Source organism: Acanthaster planci, linkage group LG04 (assembly GCF_054643075.1).
Source record: "Acanthaster planci isolate LZ-2023a linkage group LG04, COTS_SCS, whole genome shotgun sequence".
NCBI lineage: Eukaryota > Metazoa > Echinodermata > Asteroidea > Valvatida > Acanthasteridae > Acanthaster > Acanthaster planci.
In genome coordinates, this window is record NC_141780.1 from 16,616,693 (window position 1) to 16,642,048 (window position 25,356).

General features: G+C 43.4%; 1 long non-coding RNA gene across 29 annotated transcripts in view; it reads left to right on the forward strand.

Moving 5' to 3' along the window:
* LOC110974093 (uncharacterized) overlaps nt 1–25,356 on the forward strand; it is an 89,656-nt gene that overhangs the window by 40,083 nt on the left and 24,217 nt on the right. For 9 of the 29 annotated variants that reach the window (XR_015425113.1, XR_015425112.1, XR_015425109.1 and 6 more), the window contains one exon: nt 20,405–20,475. This is a non-coding gene — a long non-coding RNA (uncharacterized LOC110974093). The other 20 variants (XR_015425106.1, XR_015425105.1, XR_002597545.2 and 17 more) reach the window with 19 other exon arrangements.

Genomic DNA, 25,356 nt, shown 5'->3' on the forward strand with positions numbered 1-25,356 from the left:
AAACTTGTCCAGTGTTGATCTTCTTTGAAGGGCATTGTGTGTTGAGGTATTTCAAAAGTGCACAGTCACAAACAGTCTGATCCGTATTTATTGCCGAATATGGTCATTTACATGCTTGTAAGCCTTGTATTAGTCACGTCTATTCAGTCGAAATCCTTCACTGACTTTTAATGTGTTGACCTCTCATTCTCCCACTGCTCTCAGAATCCAGATACTGGGCCCGGTTTATACACAGAGCTGCCAGTAAGACCGAAACCTGGCGTAGCAGATTTTTGTACCAAGCGAAAGTGAGCAGAGAACCAGTCTTGAGTTACTTTGCATGGCACTTTGGCTGGTCACCCGGTTTGCTGAACATATTTACTTTACGTTTTACAGTGATAACAGCTCTGTGAAATTGCTCACAGGTTTAGTTGGGTTCTAATGGATTGGGGGAGGGGGGCAAAGCCAAGAAGCTCCCAGGAACAGACATCTGTTAAACCTACATGTATACTGTACAATTAGCCACGCCAGGCTACCAGCTCAATTGTTGTGTGTCTTTTGTCTCTTGTTACAGACTGGTGCCCAGCTGGCTTTTACTTTGCAGTCTAATTTACTGAGGATTTATTATCCCACCTGCTCATCAACCGTGCTTGTGCGACTTGGGTTTAGCAGTGCAGAGCTCTAAAATGTGCTGCTGTTGTGCTCTTGGCTTGGCTTCCCAATGTCAGATACATGTACTGTACATCCACACTCTTTCATGGCCATCATCTGAGTTTATTTCAAATGTTCAGCCAGTCTCTTGCACAGTGAACGGCCAGCCTCCTTGTTCGCCAGCACTGATCTTCCAGCCAGCAATGTTCACCAAAAAGTGGACATCTTAAAATCTGTACCCGCGTGGCATGGATTGGGTACATGTGCCACTATCACATTTTGTGTCTGCCACACCTGCACAATAGTCCAATTTGCCCATGTACATGTTGGTCTTACGTCGGCCCCTCCCTGTACAAGGCCTATTGAGAGACTACCAGTCACCTCCACATCATGCACAACTGAGTCAGACCACAGTGTGGAATCATAGAGTAAGGACAGCTCTATGGTGGAATCAAGGCAGATTCAAGAAATAGGCTCAAGGGAAAATGCCCAGGGTGTTAAGGTTAATTGAAATACTAGTTACCTGTATCAGCCAACAGTGTCAACTTGTCAAACATGTTTGCAGGTGTATCCCCATTTATAGAATAGTTTGAAGTATCCGGGACTGAAGAGACTGCAAACAAAGTTGTTCCAAATGACAAGTTGCATGCCCTGTTTGTTTGAATAAGATCTTCATCCAAAACAATTAATACTTTTCAGCTCTCAGGGACTGATTTGGGAGATTCCCCTTGAAGTTTTCTATCTGTATGTGTTTCCCTGTTCTCTGCATTTTTTTGCCTGTCACTTCTGTTTGTATGGTAAGCATGTAGCTTACGATTGTTTGCCAATGTAGTTTCCTTTTTGGTGCCTGGTTGTGCTGGTTTTGTTCCCAAGAGTGTCTCTACTCATTGACTGTTTGTCTTTCATTTTTTAGGGAGGGGTTGGGGAGATTTATGATTATTGTCAAAACACCTGCACAATTGACATTCACTTTTCTGTTAATTTATTAGTTTCTCTCTCGTTTTTCTTTGTTTTATTGAGGAGTTTTTTGTAGAATAAATGGGATATTTTAGCTGGCCAAAAAGTAAGTTCAGTTTTAGTTCCATTTTCACACCCACTCGTAAAGGATTTTGGTCTCTTTTACCGAAAATCTGTTTCCAATTCTGAATCCCCCATTCCCTAGACGTCCTTCCCCCACAACACATTTATTCCTCCCTCCCGCTTAATTTCTCAAATATCACAGTTTTGCTGATGAAAGCCAGACAAAGCACAGTCTAGACAAGGACAGTGCAATTTTTTTCCTGTGTACTTTTTTCAAGGGTAGTTGAGTGGTTGAGTTTCAGACCCAACCAGTCCTTGATAAGGCCAGCAGAGGCAAGTCAGGGACACCAGAGGGTACCTTGCTTCAAATTGATCAGTTCCAGGTGAGGAGCCGGTCACGTTCCTGTGGATCTTCAGTGCTAGTACCGCCTTGCTCATGGTTGGGGATATTATTGGTTAAGGGCACAAGAGGTTATTGTTAAGCCCCAGTCAAGGCTAAGCCCTAATAAGCTGTGTTTTTGTTTTGAATTTTTTTTGGGGGGGGAGGGAGAAAGAGAGGAAGTGTAGGATTACGGTGGTTGCGCTTGATCCAGTATGCAGTGAATCACCAGGACTGCGACAGCGTGTTGACCCCTTGGAATGAAATGGGGAGAGCGCTGTGGAAGCTTGCAAGTAGGGTATAGCACTATTACTATTAGGCAGGCAAATTGGGCTTGTGGTGCCCTTTGGGAAGGAAAGGTACTGTTACGCAGCAAGACTGCTGGAAGTGGGTTAAGTGATTGCAATGTAGGCATTGGACCAGACTGTTATTGATTTATTGGTACGCTTCAGTCGGTGTTAATGGGTGTCTAAGACAGTACATGTACTGCATATACAGGCCTACCCATGGACTCTTCTCGAAGAACATCACTCATTCGAATCTGTTCAGCTAAAAGAATGAAACCACGTACAAATTGCTCTCCTGTGGCTAGTGATGCCTGGGGAAATGGCTGTAGGTACCATAGCCAGTGGCTTCCCTAGGTCAACATGTTATTCCCAAATTAGCCGGCTTAAGCCCAAATGAACCAGTACGATACCTTGAACCTGGCCTTGGAATACCTGTGCCAATCCTATCCAATGGAGAATGGTTTGTGAGATGTCTACCCTGGCAGGAATGGGAAACACATACGCATATGTGTACAATGTAGGTAATACATTGCCCACTTTGTACAAATAACTAGTCATACTGATCATCCCAAGTTATCACACGGTGTGGCAGTCAAGACTACCGTAAGATGAGACACCACTAAGACCAGCCGCAAGACCAGTCACAAGTAACAGGGTGAACAGCGTCAAAAGCCCTTTTCACTCGACGACAAAAAAACTCGCAAGGCTTGCGACACAATTTCGGAGCGGGGATCGTTTACTTTACAAACCGCGGTCGTTGTCCTTTCACACGGCACCGTGTAACATTTCGCAAGCATTCCTTGAGACGTGAACACTTATTCCGCGGGTTGCCAGTGAACTCCACACTTACTGAGCACAAATACCGCCAGTACCAGCACAATGTGAGGTTAAAGGTTGGAGAGCATCGATGATAAATGGCTGACGCTACCAAGAGTACCAAGAAGCAGAAGGGCTGGGAGTATGATGAGACTCTCAGCCTTATAACTGCCATGGAAACGAAAACAGACAGCATGGTCTACAATAGCCACGTGTGGCAGGAAGTCGCGGGAGGTATTCCTGATCGCACCGACGAGCAGTACCACGATCGCAGGACATACCTGACACGACGCTACAGAGAAAGGTATCAAAGTTAAAGGGCGCGCATGCGCACTGTGTAGGTTATCGCAGGGGACGTTGTACAGTGAACAGTGCGTCCATTCACACGACCATTTCTCATGGGTTTGCTCGAGAAATCTGCCGCTAGCGAAAGATTTTGTCGTAGGTCCGGACCTCCTCCAAAATATCTCAAGGATTCACCAGGAATGCTTGTCACTCTCAAGCATTGGCGACCTTTCACATGATGGCACTTTTGTAAAATATCTCAGGCCTTGCGAGTTTTTTTGTTGTCGTGTGAAAAGGGCTTAAGGAACACTCTGTTGCAGTTCATTTGGGCAGCTTATGACTGGAGATCTTGTATCGGCATCGGGTCTTTTCATGGTGATGATAAAGAGGTGTCATCTACCACCCAGCAATGTTGTCACAGTCAAAGCTGCAGAAATGACTGGCCTCGGTGTACACAACATACACCAGAAACATGACCATTGTGTCTGCACCTGTGCACTCACAGGTATACTTTGTTAGACATCAGATCAGTTTGCCACTAACAAAATCACTTCTACACAGAATTCAAACCTCCACACAAATACTGTATTTACATGTACATGTATGTCAAAAGGTACAAAAATGTTACTCAAGGCAGGACTATACGATATATATACCCAAATAATGTATATTCTTGGGCTTGGTCTCAAATTAATGGTGTAGCACTGAGCAGGCTCAAGCTCATGACGTGGAAAGATCCTTTCACAGAAAGCAGCATAACGTGCCCTGTACATGTATATGTGCCCTGTACATATATAATAAACCGTTCATATTCCATTACCATTTCCTAGACGACTGTCCTTTTATGAGCCTCTTGGGAGAACACATGCAGTTCATTGAAAAACCAGATGAGGAGCTGCCCTGGTAAACAGGGAATAAGAGAGGCCTTTTCACACTGCAGAGCCAATCTTCCGGGAAATAAATCTCCGGGGAAAACCCTAGGGATGTTTTACCCCACCAAAACCCCAGTAATTGTTCACACTAGATCCATTTGGTAACTCCCGGGGACACTTTTTCCCCAGGAATATGCACGTTCGTTTCGCACTGGCAATCAAACTCCAGGAAATGTGTAAACGGAGGGCGCCCATCCGGAAGTTCCTAAATGGATTGTGGGCAGAAGTCCAATCCCACAATGCAGCTCGTGCGTATGCACAAGCTATTGTTGTTTGCGTCATGCAATGCCAATTTGACGTCGCGAGTTTGAAAGGTACTGCACTACAATACTAAGTAACCGCACGAATTATTTGGCGCTCTGTTAGTGACCCTGTGACCTGAAGAGATTATGGCTCGACACACTAGCCGTGGTAAGCTAAAACCCACCAACATTCACACTAGTTGCTCTTCCCCAGGAAAAACGTCAAACCCCAGGGTTTTCTCCTTTAACCCCACTCCCGAGCAGGGGAAAAGCTTTTCCCCGGAATTTCTTTTAGCATACACTGAGCACACAGTGTTAAAATACACGTCGGGCAGGGCAAAAATCCAAAATTACGTCTCCCCAGCGCAACCCATCTTTGAAATAGTTGTTTGCGGTACCCGCTGCTACATCTGATTCGAACCAGCCAGCCAACACTGGCAAGCTCGGTGGGCGAGTGGTTAAGATGTCTGCGCTAGTAAGCTGGAGGTCATGAGTCCCACACAAGTACGCTTATGGGTTTTTTTCACAAGCCTCCGGGGCATACACTGAGCATACAGTATTAAAATACTCACCGGGCACGGCAAAAATCCAAAATTAAAATAAAAGAAGAATTTCTTTGGTATTGTGAACAGACCAGGAAATTTCCCGGGAAATTCCCACGGAATTCATCTAGTGTGAAAGCCCCTTATGTCAAGTGTGTAACAATACAGTCCCCAAGGATTGAATTGCCAGGGGCCAATTTCATAGAAGCCCACTAAGTACAGGGAAAATCTTTGCTAGATTAAAAAAAATTAAAATGAGCCCGAAATACTGTGGCTTGGAATCACACATAATTGGTGGCTGCAGCCGCGACTGCAGACTCATGCTTAACTTCAAGCCACAGGTAAGCTATGCAGACACGGACTAACGAGCAGGAAACATAGCTAAACAAACTTTTTTGCTGGGTAAAAACATGCGGGCCGGGGAACTGGTCCCAAGTCGCACACTCTGGCTGGCACGATTGGCTAGTGTTCTGTTAAGCTAGCTACATGTACATGTGTTTTCTGTACAGTTTTTTTTTTTCTACAGCTCTGTGTGAAAACGACCCCAGCTGGCGGATGCTTAAAAAGGAGGAAGTGGGTTCACAGTGACAGATCTAGCTGATAACAGGAGCATTGTTTACTGCATGTTCCTCGCTTGGCATCAGGATGAAATTAAACCTATCCCCTTCTTTTAACCCTTACTTCCTTGATTTTTCTTTTTGTCAGGACCTTCCTGAATTGTCCAAAATCCACCACTGTCCAGGAACCCAATGGCATATCTTCAAGTTTCAACCTCAGGGGAGGTATCAAGCCTGTGAGTGGCTTAGCACTACCTCTTTCAACCCAACCCCCCCCCCAACATTTTTAAATCCTTCCAAAAGCCCTGCCATGGATTTTGAAGGATGTGGGAAGGTTAACTGTCCATTTGCGCTGGCCTCATCTGGACATCTCAGGGTCCTGATCACAGTATTGACCAGTTGGAGAGCAGGCCTTGGTTGAAGTGATTACTGTCTCAAGTGGGCCCCAGGTGTGAGCTGGGTCAGACTGGCTGGATCCAATCATTCCCGCTTTTTCTGTGCTTACTCGATCTGCCGATGTACTCGTATTGTACCAGTATGCACATATACATCTACATGTATGCCGGGTACATTCGCCTGTCCTTCTCAATGCAAGGTCTCCCATGCTAAGAGCCACACACATACACACCATTAGTTATCCCCCCCCACCACCACCACTATTACCACCAAGGCCGTGTATCGTTTTTCAGATTGTGTAATAATTTTATGAATGAAGCCAGCAAGGAAAATATTGTGAACGTGACAAGACAATTGCATTGATTGGCCAGTGCGACTGCCAGGTCGGGGAAAGGTTGGATCACACCCGGACGAGTTGAAGGCCATTTCACTACAGGCTGTCCAAATATAGAAATGTCTTTGCTCATATAGACACCTACACATATGCATACATGTATTTATTTTTTAATCTCCTGCACAAATTGTACCCGTTGCTATCATATCATATCTGCTGCTACCCGCGTTTGTACTTTTCATGAATGACAACAAAAGAATTGCACCCCTGTGCTACCATACACCCATCATTTCTGTAACAATAACATACAGTAATGTTTGTATTGTAGTCCCAACGTACATGTATTTGAAATACTTGAGAAGTGTACTTTATGTTCAGATTGATGGCAGTACTTGAACATAAATTTCTGCAGCTGCCTGTTCTTGTTTTTCAAAAAAACATCTAAACAAATTGGATTTCTGAATATTTCACAATTTTTGGACAACAGATGTCGTCCAAACTAATGAATTTTGCCGAAATGTCTCTTGACACGAGTGTAGGAGTATAGACAGATGACTTCAATTAATCCTGCCCATTCCGAAATGCAGCTGCGCGCATCATTTCGTGGAAGTTGGGCATTGTCATGCTTGCAGAATCATAATACATGTGTTTGGTACAAAGGACTGTTCATTGTGTAGTCTTGCAGGTACACAGACCAATTTGCACATGCATATTTCTCGCAGCATAATCCAATTGCCACGTGTTTACAAGTGTTACCCAGGTAACCAGGTATCACTGTTTATATTTACCGAGCGGGTTTCCTTGGCGATGTAAGCAGCGGTGTGAGGGTACATGTATCAATCTGAAGCCCCCCAAAATACTGCCCCAGGTGTAATGTCTATTAAAAGATGCATCCAAAAGCCTTGGAATGGTTTCCTCGGCAACAGGGACAGCGAAGTGAAATGTAGTGGAAAAAATGTCAAGGTGCATGATGCCATCCATCGACAGACTGACAGAGTATTACAAGATTTTTATTTACACTTTATTCGGATTACAATAAAGTGTTAACCCTAATAACTCCATCTTCCTGTGCACTTTGGCTGATAGGTTACTCCCAAATCCTGCTCTCAACCCAGTTGCGCACAATAAATGCTGCATACATTTTCCGATGGCCGGTGCCGTGTTCTCTCTCTCTCTCAAACCCCACCGACCCCTTCCTCCGCAATGCAGCCCCTTTGCGCATACTGGGCAGGGTGGTCCAGAATTCCTCAAAATGCTTACTAGACCTTATGCCGGACATTGCCAGACGCTCGGTACGTACATATGCTGAGGCTCGTGGCTATGTTTAGGCTCTGCTTGTTTTTAGCTTTGAATCAAAATTTTATTTTTCCTTTTCTTTTTTTTTTTACATACTGAGAGATAAAGTTTGGCATTTTTGCAACGCGTCAGTGCATGCTCATTATTGATTTGCGAGTTGACCTATTGCTTCTTAGCCTACGCTGTCACGGCAGCCATCCACCGAATGGTGTCAATGAGTAACCCGTCCAGTCAATGCAGCAGTCCCTATTATGGGACGTTGGGCTATAAATAGATCCAGGATACCTCTGCAGACTAAGCAAATAGCACGCTGCCTAATACACTCCACCACTGTGAACGAGATTAGAGCGTCATACACACAGGAGCATCGTGCACGATCATTCCCATTAGTGGCGGCCTATGCTAATTATATCCCCGGCTTGCTATAAATAGCCAGAAAGGGGTTGGGTCTGAGAACGGACCTTAGTTTCCCCTTGTGTTTCAGTCAGGCTGGCATGGACGCCTGATACACGGACTGCCACTGTCTCTTGTGATCCATGAATATTAATAGCGTGCGTACGTAGGTCTGGCCGAGTGACGCACTCGTACATGGAATAATTGATGTCCCCGTGGGCATATTCAGGGGGTGTAGCTTAGTGGCCAACTGTGCACAACACCTGCAGTGACGTGAAAAATTTATGTGCACAATCGAGACAAATTTGTTGGAATTTCTGCGAAAGTTCCAATGTGACATTTTGTTTTCCCTCATAATATCAAGATCTGTGTATACCGGTGCAAGGAACATTTTGACATTTTGTCATTTTACTGTTCAAATGTCATTGTAAAAAATCAGTGGCATGATTTTTGTTTTTAGTATTTTGAAACAGCTGGTTAGCGCATCCTCGGCTAAAATTGTAAGCGCTAACATTTATTTTTTATTATGACAACAGGGAATTACTCGCTGGTGCTACATGTGTTCAATTATTTGCATGGTAGCCATTTGATTAAAAAAATAGTTTAGGCCTACCGAGTACAAGTACCAGTACATGTTACATTTTGAATCAAAAAGGTACATGTACAGTGCAACTGAAATAAATAGGACATATTTTTCAAGAGTTTCAACAAGGAGTCGGGGGCCTTTGAATTTAAACAAACTGAACCCAATATGCACTCCATTTCAAACAACAGTTCCCTGCAAATGGCACTCAAGAAGGTTAGGCTTCAACAAATATGGACAAGAGACTGGTATGGGCAAAATATGTGCGGTCAGCTCTTTACCCATAAAGACTGTATAGTGTGTGTGTTGTGCGCGCCTCTCTGGGTAGGGCTGGGTTTAAACCTTGCATTGCATGCAGCAGGGCAAGCTCACACTACTCACGAGGTATGCTGAATATGCGGCAAGGGTAGGTCATGTGGAGGTCAGCTGGGTGCAGCACTAGGCATAATAATAGACCGTGTGTGCACTGAGGCGGGGAGCCGGCAGCCTGCCAGCCTGCTGGATATACATGTACATGCACATGCAGTAAAAAGACAGGGTCCATGCTGCACTGTCCGGGCAAGGTCCAGATAATAATAGGCACAGGGAGGCTAATTCCTCTCTCCCAGATTTAGTCATGGGGGGGGTGTTCTGTGTGACCTACATGTACATGCTGATGCAATAGGGCGTGTGCACCCATGGTCCCATGCCTCAGAGCGTGACAGCTATCCCTGTGGGGTGTGATTTTTCAACCAGATGAACCAGATCACCCCACCTCAGCACAGTCAGAAAAAGGGCAAACAGCACTAACAGTTAATGCCCTCCTACTGCATCCGATGGAAGGGATAATTCTCTGGCCCATCTAGAGAGAAACTACATGTTTGTGCGCCTCGATTAACAGTTTTTAACCAAGACCTTTGCCCATGAGTTGCTTTAAGTTTTTGCGGTAATTAATGTGCAGGATAATTGCAGTTCTTCAGTGGCTCTTTGATTTCAATTGCTTTCCTGTGTGTTTTTCTATGGGAAAAGATATTCATTTCCTGCTTGACCTGCACCATGCAGGCAGGTTGATGCATGACAATATAGTCTAGTTTTGTCATGTCATAGTGCACTGTTAGGCCGCTTTTTAAATGAGATAAATTGGTGTCATTTGTGGCATTTCAATTTCATGTTGAAAACCTCTCAGTGAATTGCAACTTTAGCCTGTAGCTTTGGAAAGGAAGACCTACATGTATGAGTCAAGTTAAATTTTGCATTTCCTGTCATTTTCTACAGGATGCATCTGTTTTGTTTTTTGTTTGTGATCTCAGTGTACTGTGTTTAAATAATATTTTTTATTGCCTTCAAGAATTCCAAATAAATGACAATAACAACAGGAGCTACAACATTAACAAAACAACATGCTCGTCATCCAGGAGAAATGCTTTGCCCTGGTTTGTCCCGCATTGGATTCAGTCAGTGGTAACCCTGCAGTTTTGTACTGGTACATAGGCTTTGCAGGCTCACGTGAACTCAAAACATTAACAAAACAGCATCGTCATCATCATCATTATCATCATCCGGGAGAAGTTCTTTGCCCTGCCCTAGTTTGTCCCGCATTGGATTCAGTCAGTCGTTACCCTGCAGTTTTGTACTGGTACGTAGGCTTTGCAGGCTCACGTGAACTCAAAGTGAAGCAGCCCACTTTCAAAAAATTGATATCATTATCGGTGTGTGTTTTTGTAATGCTTTTAGCATTTGTTAGCAGTATTGCATGCCCCATATTTGTGACGAGCTTTAGAGGTACCGGTAGTCATCTTTGACTAGATCACATGTAGGTACATGTACATTCACATGACCAAAGTTCGGCCAGCAGGTCAAGGATACTTTTCCGTGTAGTACGGTATGGTAGGCCCACACAGCAAACATACTACATACCCACGCACAGTAAGCATGCATATATGTACATGTACCGGTACATGTATTAGATTGAACGGAACTACTTTTTGGTTTGGGGAGGGGGGGTTGCCAGGATATTGCATCCAGGGGCCCTGTCTGAAAAAGCAACTCAACTTTTTTACGTGTTTTTCAAAAACCTAGACCTACATGTATATTACAATTTTAAGTCAAACATGTGTGGGCTGTGGCAGAATCACCAGACTGTGACTGTGAGGCGATTGAATTTGTTTCAGTTTGAAACCATATGCTTGGTGCTGACGCTGCCTGAATAATATGTAGGATTACTCCCAGATATTCCACAGCTGTGTGCTGAACACTGAAATGAATTCGAAAGGAGGGAAAATGACGGCGTCTCTGTAATCGGCAGGGGGATGGTCAAGAGCTGGGTTTTTGTTGCCGTGGATACCGGTAGATGTAGGGAGAGGGAGAGGGGGCTTTAACTTTGAGGTGGGGTTGTCTGGACACTGAGGAGTCAACTTTTGACACCCTTGTGTCATTTATTTTGAAAGGAAAACCAGAAGAACTGGGGTTATACTTATACTGGCACTTTCGAAAGAAATGCTTTCGCAACTGATGTCCAATTTTTCTGAAGCAAGTTTTGGCATTCAGTTGTGCTTATTGCCGATGCCAGCTGTTTCCTCTTCTGTCTCTGTTTTAGTAACTTCCTGTGTATATATACATGGATGCCATCATATCCACCCGTTCGCACTTTGATAGTATGAAGAAGTCTTGTGTAAGGTCATTTCCTCTTGTTTTACATGTACTTCCCATGTACCGGTGCGTGCCATAACGAACCACTTGAACACGTGGCGACTGTGCAGTCAAACACAAGTTGGAATTGCCTTCTTTTTTTTTTTAAACTCTCTCTGTCCTTATTTGACTTTGCATTTTGCAAGTACTAGGAAATGCCTTCCAAGTTGAAGTCACTGGTTAGAAATGTTCCTAATTATAGCGTTAACCTGCAGTAAAGCCAGTGGCATGACCAAGTGGGTAGGAATCACCCGGTCAGCAGTAACGCACGTAAAATTGGAAGATCAACCAGAAAGGAAAGGAAACATTGCCCCTCCAAATGGGAGAGTGCATGAATTCAAGAAAGTCATATTAAAAAAGTAGAAGAATACTTGGAGCTAATCCCTGACCGTAAAGGCAAGTGGAAAGAGGGGGTCCAGAGAGTTGACAACATTTCCATGAGAGATGGATTGTAACGGATTGTTGATACTCCATATAGATGGTGACTACAAACTGTATGTGTGATTGAAAACTGTCCCTCGCTGAGTACACACAGCGAGTAAGGTTTATTGTTTGCCGGTTACGCATTTGTACCAGTGCTTCCATGGTCCATACGAGACTCTGTTGAATTGTTCAGAGTAGCATCCTGTACATGTACGTATGCAGAATAAGAGTGACATTGTGACGTCCTCCCAAATGAGAGAATCAGTTTTGTGACACCTTTCCGGTCTGAACACGTAACTTCCTTCCATTCAGTTTGATTTCTGTGGGCCAGCTTGTGCCTATCCAGCCATTTGTTTACATTAGTTTAATCGTTTGGATAGGGATGAATGCTTTTTTTTTTCAAACAGTCGGTAGCCAAGATGAACTATATACATTTGTACCTTTGAAAAGTTCAAATTGTTTCCAGGAATTCCTTCAGCATGTTTGAACAAAGACAATTTTAAAAGATAGTGATTCACTTATTAAATGTGAATGACTTGTTTTCTTTAATATCGTGAATGTAATGAAAAATTCAGAGAAATAAAGTAGTCAAAATATTGCAATTTCATAAACAAAAGATTAAAAATCAATCCAAATGTCTAGACTGATAGTTCAAAAAAGGCAGACAGTTTATTCTAAAAGATGTGTCAATTAACCTATGTTGATATATTTCCATTAGAACTGAGTGTATTGAAGCGGGTGGTATTGTGCGGCTTGAGCTAAGCAGTTTCAAGTCAGCCTATTACGTAGATTAGCCTGTCTGGAGCATCTTGTGAATTCTGTGCGTCAATTGTGCGTAACACAGAGGGTGTTTTTATCTACCCTGGGCCATTTAAATGAAATGCACCAGAGCACAGTTATAAAAAAAAAAGACACCCAACTGTGGAGATTGAAGAACAGACGTCATCCAAGATTCCTCAAGGATCTGCCGTCACTGGCGTACGCGGAGGCGGCCTGTGCATGAGCTGTGCAGATGCATTGAGTTGAATGACACTGCACAAAAGATGCATCCAGAGGCCCCAGACAACCAGGATAAAAAGGCTGGCATACTGCCTATGTAGAACTTGCTGGCATGTGATGAAATTGTCTACCCCCCCCAAAGAAATTCTGACAGAGGTTGGAAGCGTAGTGCTGCCAGCTTATCAGCCAGGTACAAATATTACCTGACTGAGAATGCAGTACAATTGCATCATGCTGAGATCTGTCAAGAATATGACCCGCATCGATGTCAAGATAAGGGCTGAAGTTACTCCAATGCACATCTGAATCTCCAATTGCAGAGTCCGACAATTTACATGCCGTGAACTCTGGTAATTTCCAGGGTGACTTTGACTCACGCGCTGGTCATATGCGGTGATTCAGGCCAGTCAGCACCTCGTGTGGTTTATTCTTGGACTTAATAAGCTTGTTGTGCAGCCGGCCCCAGAATTTCCCCCCCCCTTCTCTTTTACTATTTTGAGCCTGATATGATTAATCTAGGCTTAGGGGATTATGAATCAGCACTAAGTTATACCTGGCCGTCTCCTCTTGGAGTTGTACCAAGGAGTTATTCCCCCAGCGTTTTTAGATCCTCCACGATTTTTGTAGCCTGTTAATCTGGGTGTGTTAGAGGTTCGTTGTACTTCTGTGCACAGAACAGTTCTGCACTCATACTTGTTTTCTGATGACTGATTTGTACATGTATCCATAACTCATACGTATTGGTTGTTACTTGTTAGTAATGTTTCCATTCTTAGAGTTCCATTTGTTCTGCCCCCCACATTTAAAATGGCAGTTGGATTCTGGCCAAGATTTGTGTGTGTGGCGCAACCTTTTCCTACACTGATAAACATAGCCTTTCAGCAAAGTTCTTTTTTCCAAGAAGCTTATCTTACACAAGGGCTTATCAGCAGGAGCATGGTACCCCTTATCAGCACCCTTGAGGTGGAAGACTTTGCAAGAATTGTGTGATGTGACTCCGCCATTTCTTTGCCAGTGGAATCAAGAGCCCCAGGAGCATGGTGGGCAGATAAGTCAGAAATGTTCAGGGAGTCCAAAGCTCCGACCTTTTAACACGCAATGACCGTAATCTTCTCTCTCTCTCTCTATTTGAATACTTCATATGCTTTTCTGGCTCACAAAAGTCTAAGGAATGTACTTGTGATGATTTCCTTTCATAACCTTAACCCCACCAAGATGGTACCATCAGAATCATCCGGGGAGTCAACGTCAAAAAAAATTTTAGATTTTTTTCCCCCCCGTATTTCTTTTATTTTTCCATTTTTTAAGGATGAGAAGAAATGTCCAGACAGTGATAACCCTTAAAAATAGACCCCTTTCCTTCTAGAAAAAAAAGAAAATAACAAATGTGTGTAGGAAATTCTTGTTGATAAGATATACATGTAATCAGATAGGCCTTCGTGTACATCAACTGACTGAACTAAAGATAATAAAACCCTTTGTTTCAGCCCCTCCCGAGTATATAGGAAAGTGACTTGACCCTAAACCGCATTGCAGTAGCGGAAATGAAACACAGTCTTATGATGCCACGGAGGGAGAAGTCCCACAGTATTGCAGAAATCGGTAAATTCATAAATGATACCAACTCATTTCCTTCAGTTGACAAACGGAACCCCCAACAATGGAGGACGTCAGCAGGAATTTCCCTTCCAAATTGCCAGCCCCAGCCTCGATTGTTGATCTGCCGGTTCAGTTCCTCTTTGGCATCCATTCAGAAGACTCTCTTAATTTAAAACCACAAGAAATAGTGTAGTACTCCAACTCTCACAGTCATAGAAAACACTCAGGGACAAGCTAATGTTGCCGTTCAGTGTGAGGACAGCAGGGTGTGTGTTTTACTCGTACAGGTGAATTTGCTGTCAAAATTTGCCGTCTCAAATTTCATTTTCCCGTTTTACTGTGAAGCTAAGGGCTTGTCCAAAATTCCGCCTTTGTCATCAGCATGCGAACAGTGTAGTTAATCAGCTGTTAGTACCTTGAAAGTTAAAAATTGCAGACCAGTGTGCATCTTGTCATAATTACATGAGTACAGAGGCTTAATACAGGCGATTCACAGTCGTGTGCCTCCAAGAGTTTGCAATGCGTTGATCGATCACAATGCGCGAAATCTGTTGACCCTGTCCAAACTCGCATTAGGTCGACAGATTTCGCGCATTGTGATGGGTTAACGCATTTCAGACTCTTAGAGGCGCACTACTGTGAATCACCCGTGTTCATTGTGCTTATTGCATAACAGGCCTACCTGTACATGCACAAGTATAACCCTCCATTCAAGCATCATTTCCTTCCCTGACACTGCACATGTGATCATGTCTGCCGCCCCTCCTGTTTTTGGAACCGCATCACAAAGATGTATGTAATGTGCCTCCCCTCACCATTTCCCCTTACCATTTCAATTGCCCTCCACCCCACTGCATCATTTCTGCCAGACTCGTATCCTCTGCTAGAGCCATCTCCTGACCTTTGACCTCCACACACCCACCACCACTCTCCCCAGCCTGTTTTTCAGGCGGAGGCCACGAAGCCTGTCGAAAACACTTCACCCCTTGAGTACCTCTACTCCCACCTTTTTCCCCCCCATTCTTGAAATTGTAATTCTACACTGTGGAAGTCTACGTGTACACTGTAATTCAGCCTCCTGTCCTCGCTATCAAGTGCCATCCCACTAGAGATACAGTCCAGTTGTTTTCTAACTCTCCTGCTCTTCCATCCTTGTGTATTTTTCTTCAGTTTTGTCATATTGTTGCAGGCTCTTCTTCCTACTTACACGCGCCAGCATCACACCCACCACCCCTCTGTAATTAATGACCTCTTATTTTGGGACTCTTGGGAGCAGTAATTTCCTTGAAGACTTTGCCCCCATTAAGTATTTTTCTCTGTCCATTCCGCCCACCACCCCCATTTCATATTCCACATTGGACCCTTTGATTCCTCGCATTCTGTTGTCTCACTCGGTCGGGTCCTTCTAATCATACCACACAGCCGTCCATTTTTCTCCTCCTACGTTACACCTCTCCACCCCGGGTCTTAATTTACCAACCGACACTGGTGCTGCTCTTCCCCAGACTGGCCTCGCCTCAATTCCACTTCTCCCTAATGAGGTCTTGTTCCCAGCCCGCATGCCGAACGCCACCTCCACACATCACCTGCTCCACACCTCCTCTTTCTTAGCTTTCTCCAAGCCGCCCACTCAACCTCGCCTGTTAAAAACCCATGTAGATCTCTGTTGCTGTTTTATATGCTCCTCGAGTGTGTTCCTGCATCTCCCTAGTTCGAGCAGATAAGCCACTTAACCTTTAGGTGAACTGAATCATCGCACAGCGCTGAGCAGCATGCAGCATTTTGTGGATGTTCGCTGAGGATGCATGGGATGAGCTGTGATGACATTTGTATCAGCCATGTGACTCAAGCCTGATTCACAAGGCCAGGCCATGTACTTGTTTTTTTTTTAACCGTTCCTCTTCCCGTCTTAAAAAAAAAGACCAGTTGTGCAATCTCTGATGATATCATCACATCCTTCCACGGCAACTCATCTAGCTTCATTTTAGAGAGTGATTGGGAACACTTGACCGAATTATTTCAACAAAGAACCTGAGAACACTTTGTTTTGCCTTAATATCTGTAATTGTTTCAGTTCACTTGTGGAGAACTAAATTTGATTGCCATGGTGATGGATGTTTTTTTCCATTAAGTAGGCGATTTGCATGCGTCGTCGCACTGCTTGCTCCAAGGAGATCAAAACAAATAAGTCATGTCATTGAACATAACTTTGCAATCATTGGAGAATTTATCCTGGCAATTCAAGCCCATCAGTATGATCCAGTACGCCGCTAGATTTGCCCAAATCAAAACACCCTGTTTACAATTTTGACATACAAGTAAAGTCAAAGAGGCATTTTGAATCCTTCAATCAATAAGATCAGGGCAGAGTGTTTGTATATGCCATAAGGTTGCTGGGTCACATGCCTCTCAAGAGGAAGAGTGTAAAATGTTGTTTTCCCCAAACAACCTTGTCATATTGTAGTGCAGGGTGGCCACATTTACATGTAGCATGTTGCTTACAAGCCAGTCTGAGAACGGTGCAATTGGAGGCCCTCTCTCTTTTGGAGTAGTGTAGAAAATGGTGTTGACTTCAGCACGACTTGTAATCTGATCATGCCCATTGGGCCCAGATGTGCTTACGCAGTCTTACCATGATATTTGCACGTCATAAGTGAAGGTATTTCACAGTGCACCCACGAAGAAGCCTGGCTGACCTGCAAGTGATTCTTTACATCACTGATGACCGGTCGAAATTTGATACTCGTATTCAGGCAAGAAATGTGGAGAAATGCCAGGAATAACGGGTATTGAGTAGTATTAATATATATGGGCATGCACGCATCAAAGTGGCAGTTTATCAGTTGAGGATAATTCCAGTCGATAGTGCGCACAAAGCAACACCTAGGGGTGTCTGTGGTCCAAATGACCACCAAATCAACTGTCTGTACTTTTTTTTAACCCAATCAAAATTGAAATGGAGATGACTGTTAGAGAAGTTGAAATACGGGAAAAGTATACTGAAATAATACACGTACATTATAGTCCAGCAGTTGGAAGTGTTTTTCACTTCAGCAAAGCACTTGCATGCACGCCTTGCACGGCATCTTCAATTTCATCGGTGCGTACCGTAGGTTGTTTATTGCAACGTGACAGGCTTTGGATACCTTGGAATAACCCAACTGTGTTATTGCATGTCTTGTTATGTGTGTTGATTATTGTTGGCAGGTTGAATTCCCCATAATGATTACTTTTTTTTTATGACTACACAACCAGTTGAAAGTCAGAGGGAAAACATAGTTTATTTCCCTCTTCCCTGACAGTTGGCATTGTGTGCTGACTTTGCCATATAATATTTGGCTAATGGTTTTCCCCACTTGATACAATTCAGAGCTGTACGTACAATGTCCTGGACAATACTGGCATCTTTTCTCGTATCCCCCAAAGAATCACATCACATCCGGGAAAAAAAACTAAGCAAGGAACAAAACAAAACAGCAGAAAAGGATGTGCAGTAATAAAAGGCTGTGAAGGATGTCTTGAAAGGAATATGAAGTTCAGAAACTAGTCATGTAGTTAAGTACTTACGACCAATAAATCCCCAGACAAGAAGGGTGTATGTCTTCCTCTGACTGTTACCCATTGCATCGAATCCTTAGCCTCTCTGACTAGGAAGACTTCCCCTGTCTGTGACCCTTCAAGTCAACCTTCATGCACATATATGGCCAGTGTTCCTCCCAATGCATTCTATACTTAGTAACAACCCCTGGTGAATAGACAGACCCCCAGAGAATGACACATATCCCCTTCATCACCAGCACAAGCACTGACCTCAAATCCAGCCTTCTCTCCCTACCCCCCCCCAAACCCTGGCAAACTTACATAATTCTTGTGACCTTAAAGGTTTGACTGAAGTACAAGTACTTGTACCAGTTTAGCATGTCCTGGGGTAGTGCGCTTGGTTTCATATCAGTGTACAGACCCTCTGCCCACAGGGGCCATTTATTTTGTAGAGGTAGGCTGTAAATTTCAAAGATGAACCTTTGGGGTATTTTAAGAATTGGGTGAAACATGTAATTAAGACTTCAGGAAATGAGTCTTGGTCCCCAGAAACCCAAGCGCCCCTGAGTCAGTGTGTGCTTCTCCTATGTATTGTTACAGATTCAGTCATGCAACCTTTCCTTGGATCAGCTGGTGTCCTCATTTTTTGGGCACCAAATGCTGAATCTTTAGACCCTCCCATCCCTTTGGTATATACACACTGCAGACTGGAAAATACTATGCGAAGTCTGGTATGGGTTTGAAATTTCCCCTCGCCATTGATTTCCCAGTTGCAGGACTGTAGTGGAATGAGCCTACATGTAATTGATTAAATAAGTTAAAAGGTTCCAAGTCAGAAACAAGTGGACCCAAGTTTGCACCAACCTCTTGCTCCTCAGTTGTTTCTTTGAACCACAAAACGACAACTGAGAGAACTTGCCACCTAGGCTTATAAATTATCAGAGACAAAATGGATCATACGTGATACGTAGCTTTTTGGGGGCTGTTGGCATTATGTGCTCCTTTCAAGAAAAAAGGCCCCCCCCTCTGTTTTCGAGAGAGCTTCCTTCCCATCATTGTTGCTGTATTACCCAGTACTGAGTGAAACAACCAAACCAAGTCCTTGCTGATTATTTGCATAGAATAGAGAATTCTGCGGAATTCGGACCAGGCACAGGTTGGCAACAGTGCAGGGTCCCTTTGGCAGTTCCCCACATTGTCCAAGATATTAAGCTTGACTCCTTGCCAACATTCCAAGTGAAGTGCGTGTATGTGGAAGAAGTCCCTCCCTCTGACCATGCCACGCTGGTGTTTTGGTTTTAAATTTCGAACATTGAGAAGAACCATAACAACAACTTCAGTTGCCAGTTGACCTTGCGTTCCATAGTGTTCCAGAGGTTGAGTAGACAGAAATTGCACTTTATGGGCCCTGTATAAGTGCATGTTGTATGACTTAACAGTTGGTGTCATTTTGTCAATTTACATAAAACGTAAATAAACCATCATGTTTTCCTCGAAAAGCATTACGTGTACTAGGTTTACTTAAAAACATTACATTTGTCTTGATTTGAAATGCTACAGTGCGGCTCTTCGGTTAATTCTCTGGATTTTTACGTCAAGGTGACTTTGGCTTTGTTCTGTTTGTTTTGTGTACGTGTCCAAAACAAGGGAAGGTAGCCTGTGTATGCAACCAAGGATGTGGCTGTTAAATGTCCTGAAGTGACCCAGTCTGGGGAATCCTGTCCAGACATAAATCAAGGCCCCCTGGTGTGGCTGGAAGCTAATTGGCCTTAAGTGTTTCACCCATAGTCTCCCTGAATAAAAAAAAACTCTGCCTGGTTGTGAAAGTGCCTGACTTGTCAGGAATCTCTAAGGGATTACAAGAAATTGTTGGAATACAAGTGTTATCACTGATTCCTGGTAAACTGGTGCCCTGTTCAGGGTGTTGCAGATCTTCAGAGCTGCCCCCTAAGCTTTGCTGAGAACTTTCAGAACCAACGTCATCACTTTCATCGCATCCCCAAATCTCGTGGCCTGCTAGGAAACATTGCATACCAACCAGAACCAAAGCACTACATTTTTTGCCCTTAAGGCTTAATAAAAGATTGACCATAAGAACACCACGCGTAATTTTTGGAAACTGGCAAACATGCAGAAAACTTGACAGTTTCTGAATCGGTTAAATTGTTGGATTTTGATGGACTTCCAGTTTGAAGGGATAGGGTATAAAGTAGATTCTAACTACCTTCACCTTTTTTGAGGTTGATGTTAAGTTAAGTTTTAAAATCAGGAACAAATATAGGCACACACTACGCAGAATGAGTCAAGGGTTAAGACAGAAAACTATTTTTTTTCTGGGATAGCCTGAAAAAGGCCACTCTCTAGGGTCCGAAAGGAAGTTAGTAAAGCCGAAATTTGGAAATAATGAGGGGAAAAAACACTTTGGAGGAAAGTATGCTCTATTTTAAAAATTTTGGCTTGTTTCTTTATTCGGTTTTTCTACAGACATGCTTGAGTTGGGGGAAAAGGGAGCATGACCCGTGATGGACAGTGACCAGACCTGGAGACTTGATAAGGTAAGTTCCTTCTCTTTCGTGGAGTTGTTTCATTTCTTTACTACAATCAAATATGCGCACTTTTCAAATTTGGAAACCCGGGGGAGTTACACATTTTTTTTCAGTCAGGCTGGCACCATTTTTGCCTCCTCTTCTGTCAGTGCTGTGAAAATGGGAGCAAAGTTTTCGGCAGCTTGGCATTCTTCCATTCCTTACTGACTGCTGCTTTGCCCGTCTATCTAATTGAAGTCATCATTAATTAGCGTGGTCTGTAAGTAGGTTAAAACATCTCAGGCAGTATTTGGCAACTCTGTTGACTTTAACATTTTAAAATTCCAAACTTCCTGGGTTTGATATTATTTGTGACATTAAGAAATGCCAGACAATCCTCAAAGATTCTTTTGTGGGTCCCCCCCACCAAAGAAAAAGCTTTGACATTTGCTACAGAAATCTCTCCTCCTTGCGACCTCCTGTTCTGTCTTCTGGGTTATCAGTTCAGTGTTCCACTTGTTTACAAGTAGGGCATGTTTTGCTGAAGTTGGCTGTGTTCTAGAGACACAGTGGCCCCTTAGCGTGAGGGGTGAGTTCTTACCACCAAAATAGGCCAAATGCTTGAAATGGTTGTGGTTTCTATACTGACTCATTCCCAGACCATCAGACTAGTCCTGTTCTAAAATAAGAAGATTCAGGTAGCAATATCCTCTAACGGAGAGACTTGTGCAATAATTACTGTATCCTGGTTCCGTGACTCTTCCTTAAATTTCCTTTTTTTACTAGTACTTTTTTTTTTCTTTCCTCAATTTGTCTGTGAATGGAGCCCATTACTCGATGTGCTTGCTGTGAGAGCCAGTAGGTCTCGGGCATCGTAATAAGAGCTGGTTATTATTTGATGGTTAAAAATATTCTGGATGAATCCAGGCTCAGCAGTGAAGCATACCTACAAGACAGTAAGAGGGTCTTAGGCAGCTATTGACTAAAACTGGCTAGAAGTTTTTCGTGGACTGTTTTTCGCAGAGAACATGCGGATATACTTTTATTTGTAGTTTGACTTGGCATGTGTAGAAACAGTCATGTCTGTTTAAGGGACAGGACATTATCATTTTTTGGTTTTGTTTTGTCTGTAGTTTTTCTTTTTTTTATGCAGAGTGGAATTTAAGTACATGTTAGAACAGGGAAGAAAACATAACAACTTCCTTCCCAGCATAACAACATTTATTGCATTGCATCGTTCTCTCCTGGTTTGAAAATGTGAAATTTTGTTTTCTGTCACCCGGTAGTTCCGATTCCCAGACGAGATCTGGGGAACGGCACTGTCAAAAGTCCCAATTATGTTGTGCATAGTAAAATGCGTAGCCAATACACAAACAAGACTCCTGTTCGCAGCTGCTCATGTGTGGACTTGATGCAGCTGCCGACGTAATGGTACAGCGTCTGTCTCACTCTGTGTTCGTCGGAGTTGCGTGCACACTAGTAGTGCACATCGGCATGCCATCTCCCGCCTGTCCCAGTGACTAACGTTAACAGGGAGAGCGGGAGCTTGTCGCCTTGCATGCATGCCGCTGTCAATGGGACCTGCCATATATGGCGCTGGCTGACACTTCAATGAACCCAGCGATGAATAGCACAAATGCTATGGATTTTTGTTCTCTGGAGACAGCGGCATACTGAAGAATTTTGTGTGTGTGTGTGAAATTAAATTTTCAATTTCCGTACTGGCGTCTGGACAGCGATAAAGCACGGTTGAAATTTAGAGTCCCTGCTATGTTGATTATGGAGCAAATGTGAAGCAAACACAGATCCAATACATGTATACGTATTACTCATGTATATATACCAGTAGGATGTATTCAGGAATTGATGTATGCTGATGCATGGAATTCCCCTAAAGGAAAGGAAGTACAGATTTGTTCGTTTCTGTATTCTCTCTCAATTTTTGCCCAGCCGAGCACGGTGAGAGTCTGAGGAATTGTGTATACCCGCTGACACCGATAGTGTAACATTTGTCCTTTGAGGGTTTTTGGAGGATACATGAATATACATGTATCTTTTCTCAGTTTACTTTCAAAACCACACGTGAAAGGTCCGTTTTATGAAAAGGTCCGTTTATGTGTTTCAAAGGAGTTTAATATGTGACATTTACTTGAAGGAAAACCTGATGTGAATTTTTTACATGGAACAACAGACCGCTAAATGTACACGTGATACCAACCAGGGCATTTGTTGTGAATTGTTACATAAGCAATATTCAAACAAAACAGTTAAAAAAAGACTCAAGCTTACTTTTTATAGAATCCGATGTGAGGATTGAAATTGCATAAATTGGGCAGGCGTATTTAATTATAGCCCAGCCCATTTTAAGTCCCGGTTGTTGACATAGCTGATTGCAAAGTGCACTTTGAAAGACTGATATCATCTGCATGCTACTGCGCTTGGATTAATGTCCAGCAGGAGTCACTCTGGGTAAAGTTGACAGAACTTTGTGTTCAGGCATTGAGGTGAGTCGACCCCAGCATTCACCCTATTCCTGCTGGGTTCTGCCCACTGAAGTAACCAAAACTACGGCATCACAGTATGAAAGCAGTTTGATGTGGTGCCGCACACTCAGACTATCAACATTCCAAAGAGTGTATAAAAATGGGAATACCCACAAAACCCCAGAAGTTTGGTCAGATGGGAGTAACAAGCCAACAGAAAGCCCAAAGTGAGGAGAAAATTCTGTTTTCACAGTTTGTTTTTTTTTTGTTTTCTTAAATCATGAAGGTACAGTATGCGCATGAATGAATGGGAACATCTGGTTACCCTTCAACTAGTGCAGGTCATTTTCTTTTTCAACATGTGGGAAACCTTCACAAGCTTTGTTGAATGGGACTGAAACCTGAGACCTCCTACTTACAAGTGCAGACATCTGAACCATTTGATCATCAGGCTGTACAGGTGTTCATGTATACATGTGCATGCCAAGGAGGGGCCATTTTTGTAGACCCAACTCTTCAGTTCTTAGATAGTGTGTACTCCATCTTTGCTTATACAATGACATTATTTAAAGATGTCAAGATGTGTCCTTTTTCCCTAAAAGATGGCATCGGCTGTCCAGATTACAACTCTCTCCTTTATGTCACTTGTGACTCACTTGTTCCACCACGGGTGAAATGGTCGCGCACGCAGTGTTGGCATGATGAAATAAGCATCCGTCACCTTGGCCCAAGTACAAGGTTGATTACAACACGCCAAGCATCTGTGATATTGGCAGGCCACATGATCATTGTATCAATACCATTGTTCCCTGGTAAAAGAGTTCGTGTAAAGTACCAGCACAATGGTACATCAGCGAGGCATGTGACACCGCTGTGGATGATAACAAAAATCTGAGTCACCTGACTCACTAATGAAATTGGCAGCACTTTGCCAGACCTGTAAGCGCTCGAGTTCATGTGTGTGGGTTTCTTTTTTGGCCGTAACTTCATTACTCAATCCAGTCATTCACCTTGAAGCCTGTGTACATCAAATAACCATTTCTTTTCGTCTTTTTTTTTCTCTTGTGGAATTTAGTCTTCAGCCCTGACAAGTCCCTGGGCATCTTGTTTAGAAGCCCGCCAGAATCTTGCCAAATCCTTCCCAGTGCTCGAAACTAGTGGAACCTTACTTTGTGCTGGATCGCTTGAGGGTCCTCGAGTAATAGTGGCTGGTCCCTTTCATCCTAAATCCTGCACAATCTTCTTAAACCTTGCAGGAGATTTTGAAGGATGTGACGGAATCAATAATCTCTTCATTGTATTTTCTTCCTCTCTGTTAGTTGTGGTAAACACATAGGTGCCATACACTTGACTGATTTCTTTTGTTGCTTGAAGGTGTGTGTCGAACTCTGAAAAAAAGCAGTTTATTTAACCAGGAAAGCAAATAGAATTTCCACTGTTTTAATTATCTGATAGCATTTCTGAATAGATCATTTAATAAAGTGGGGGGGAAAAATTCCACATTTTCACAAATGCACTCACTCCGTTCAAAGGGAAGGAAATGGTGCACAACCTTTTTGCAGGTGGAATCCACCTGTATTACAGGTACTGTCACTGCATGCAGATAGATCTGTGTACATGGTATTTCCTGAGCAGACTTGGCAGGTTCTTTGTGTTCATATGCAGAACCTCTCAGTCTGGGACTTTGCCTGCATTCTTCCAAAGGAGACCTTAAGCCTGCCGCCCACAAGAACTAACTGCTGAGCAAAAAGTCATTTTAGTCCTTTGCTCAGCACTTACATGTAGCTGCAGTCAACTTTTACTGTGCTTTCTACCTCAGCAAGGCCCTGAGGCAAATATCTGTCCTGTTTGAGTGTTTTTGAAATGACCTGGAGAGGCACAGAACTCAGCAAAAATTGACTGCAGTCACCGTGCGTATGAGCTACTTCTGAGTGACCTCTTTGCTTAGCAGAAAGCTCTCCTGTCTGGTGGGCTTTATTTAGACACATAAGTCATTTTTTACGCGGTTGAATCGTTAGTCAAATCTCAGTTTTGAAGCTTCTCAAAATAATATATCCCCCCATCCACATGTAAGGGAGTCAGCTTAGCGTTGGGGTTCTTTCCTCGCCTGTCACCCTGCAACCCAAGTTCGAGTCCCGTCAAGGCCAACTTGTGGATTTGGTTTTCAGTCCCTACCTGATTCTGTAAGTTTTCTCCTGGAATATTTGTCTGGGGTTTTCCTCCCACCTCTAAAACTGAACATTTCCTCATTGTCTTCTTCATTGTCCCTTAGACTCATCCTGTAATTGGCGCCGAGCACAATGCTGGATGAACAGCAACACATTTTTCGGGAGGTGGTGAACCTGTTCTAATGGGAGTTTATGGGATTGGGTTTTTCATTTCATGTCCAACCCTTCACGATCCAGCAGACTTTGAGCAAAGTCAGGAT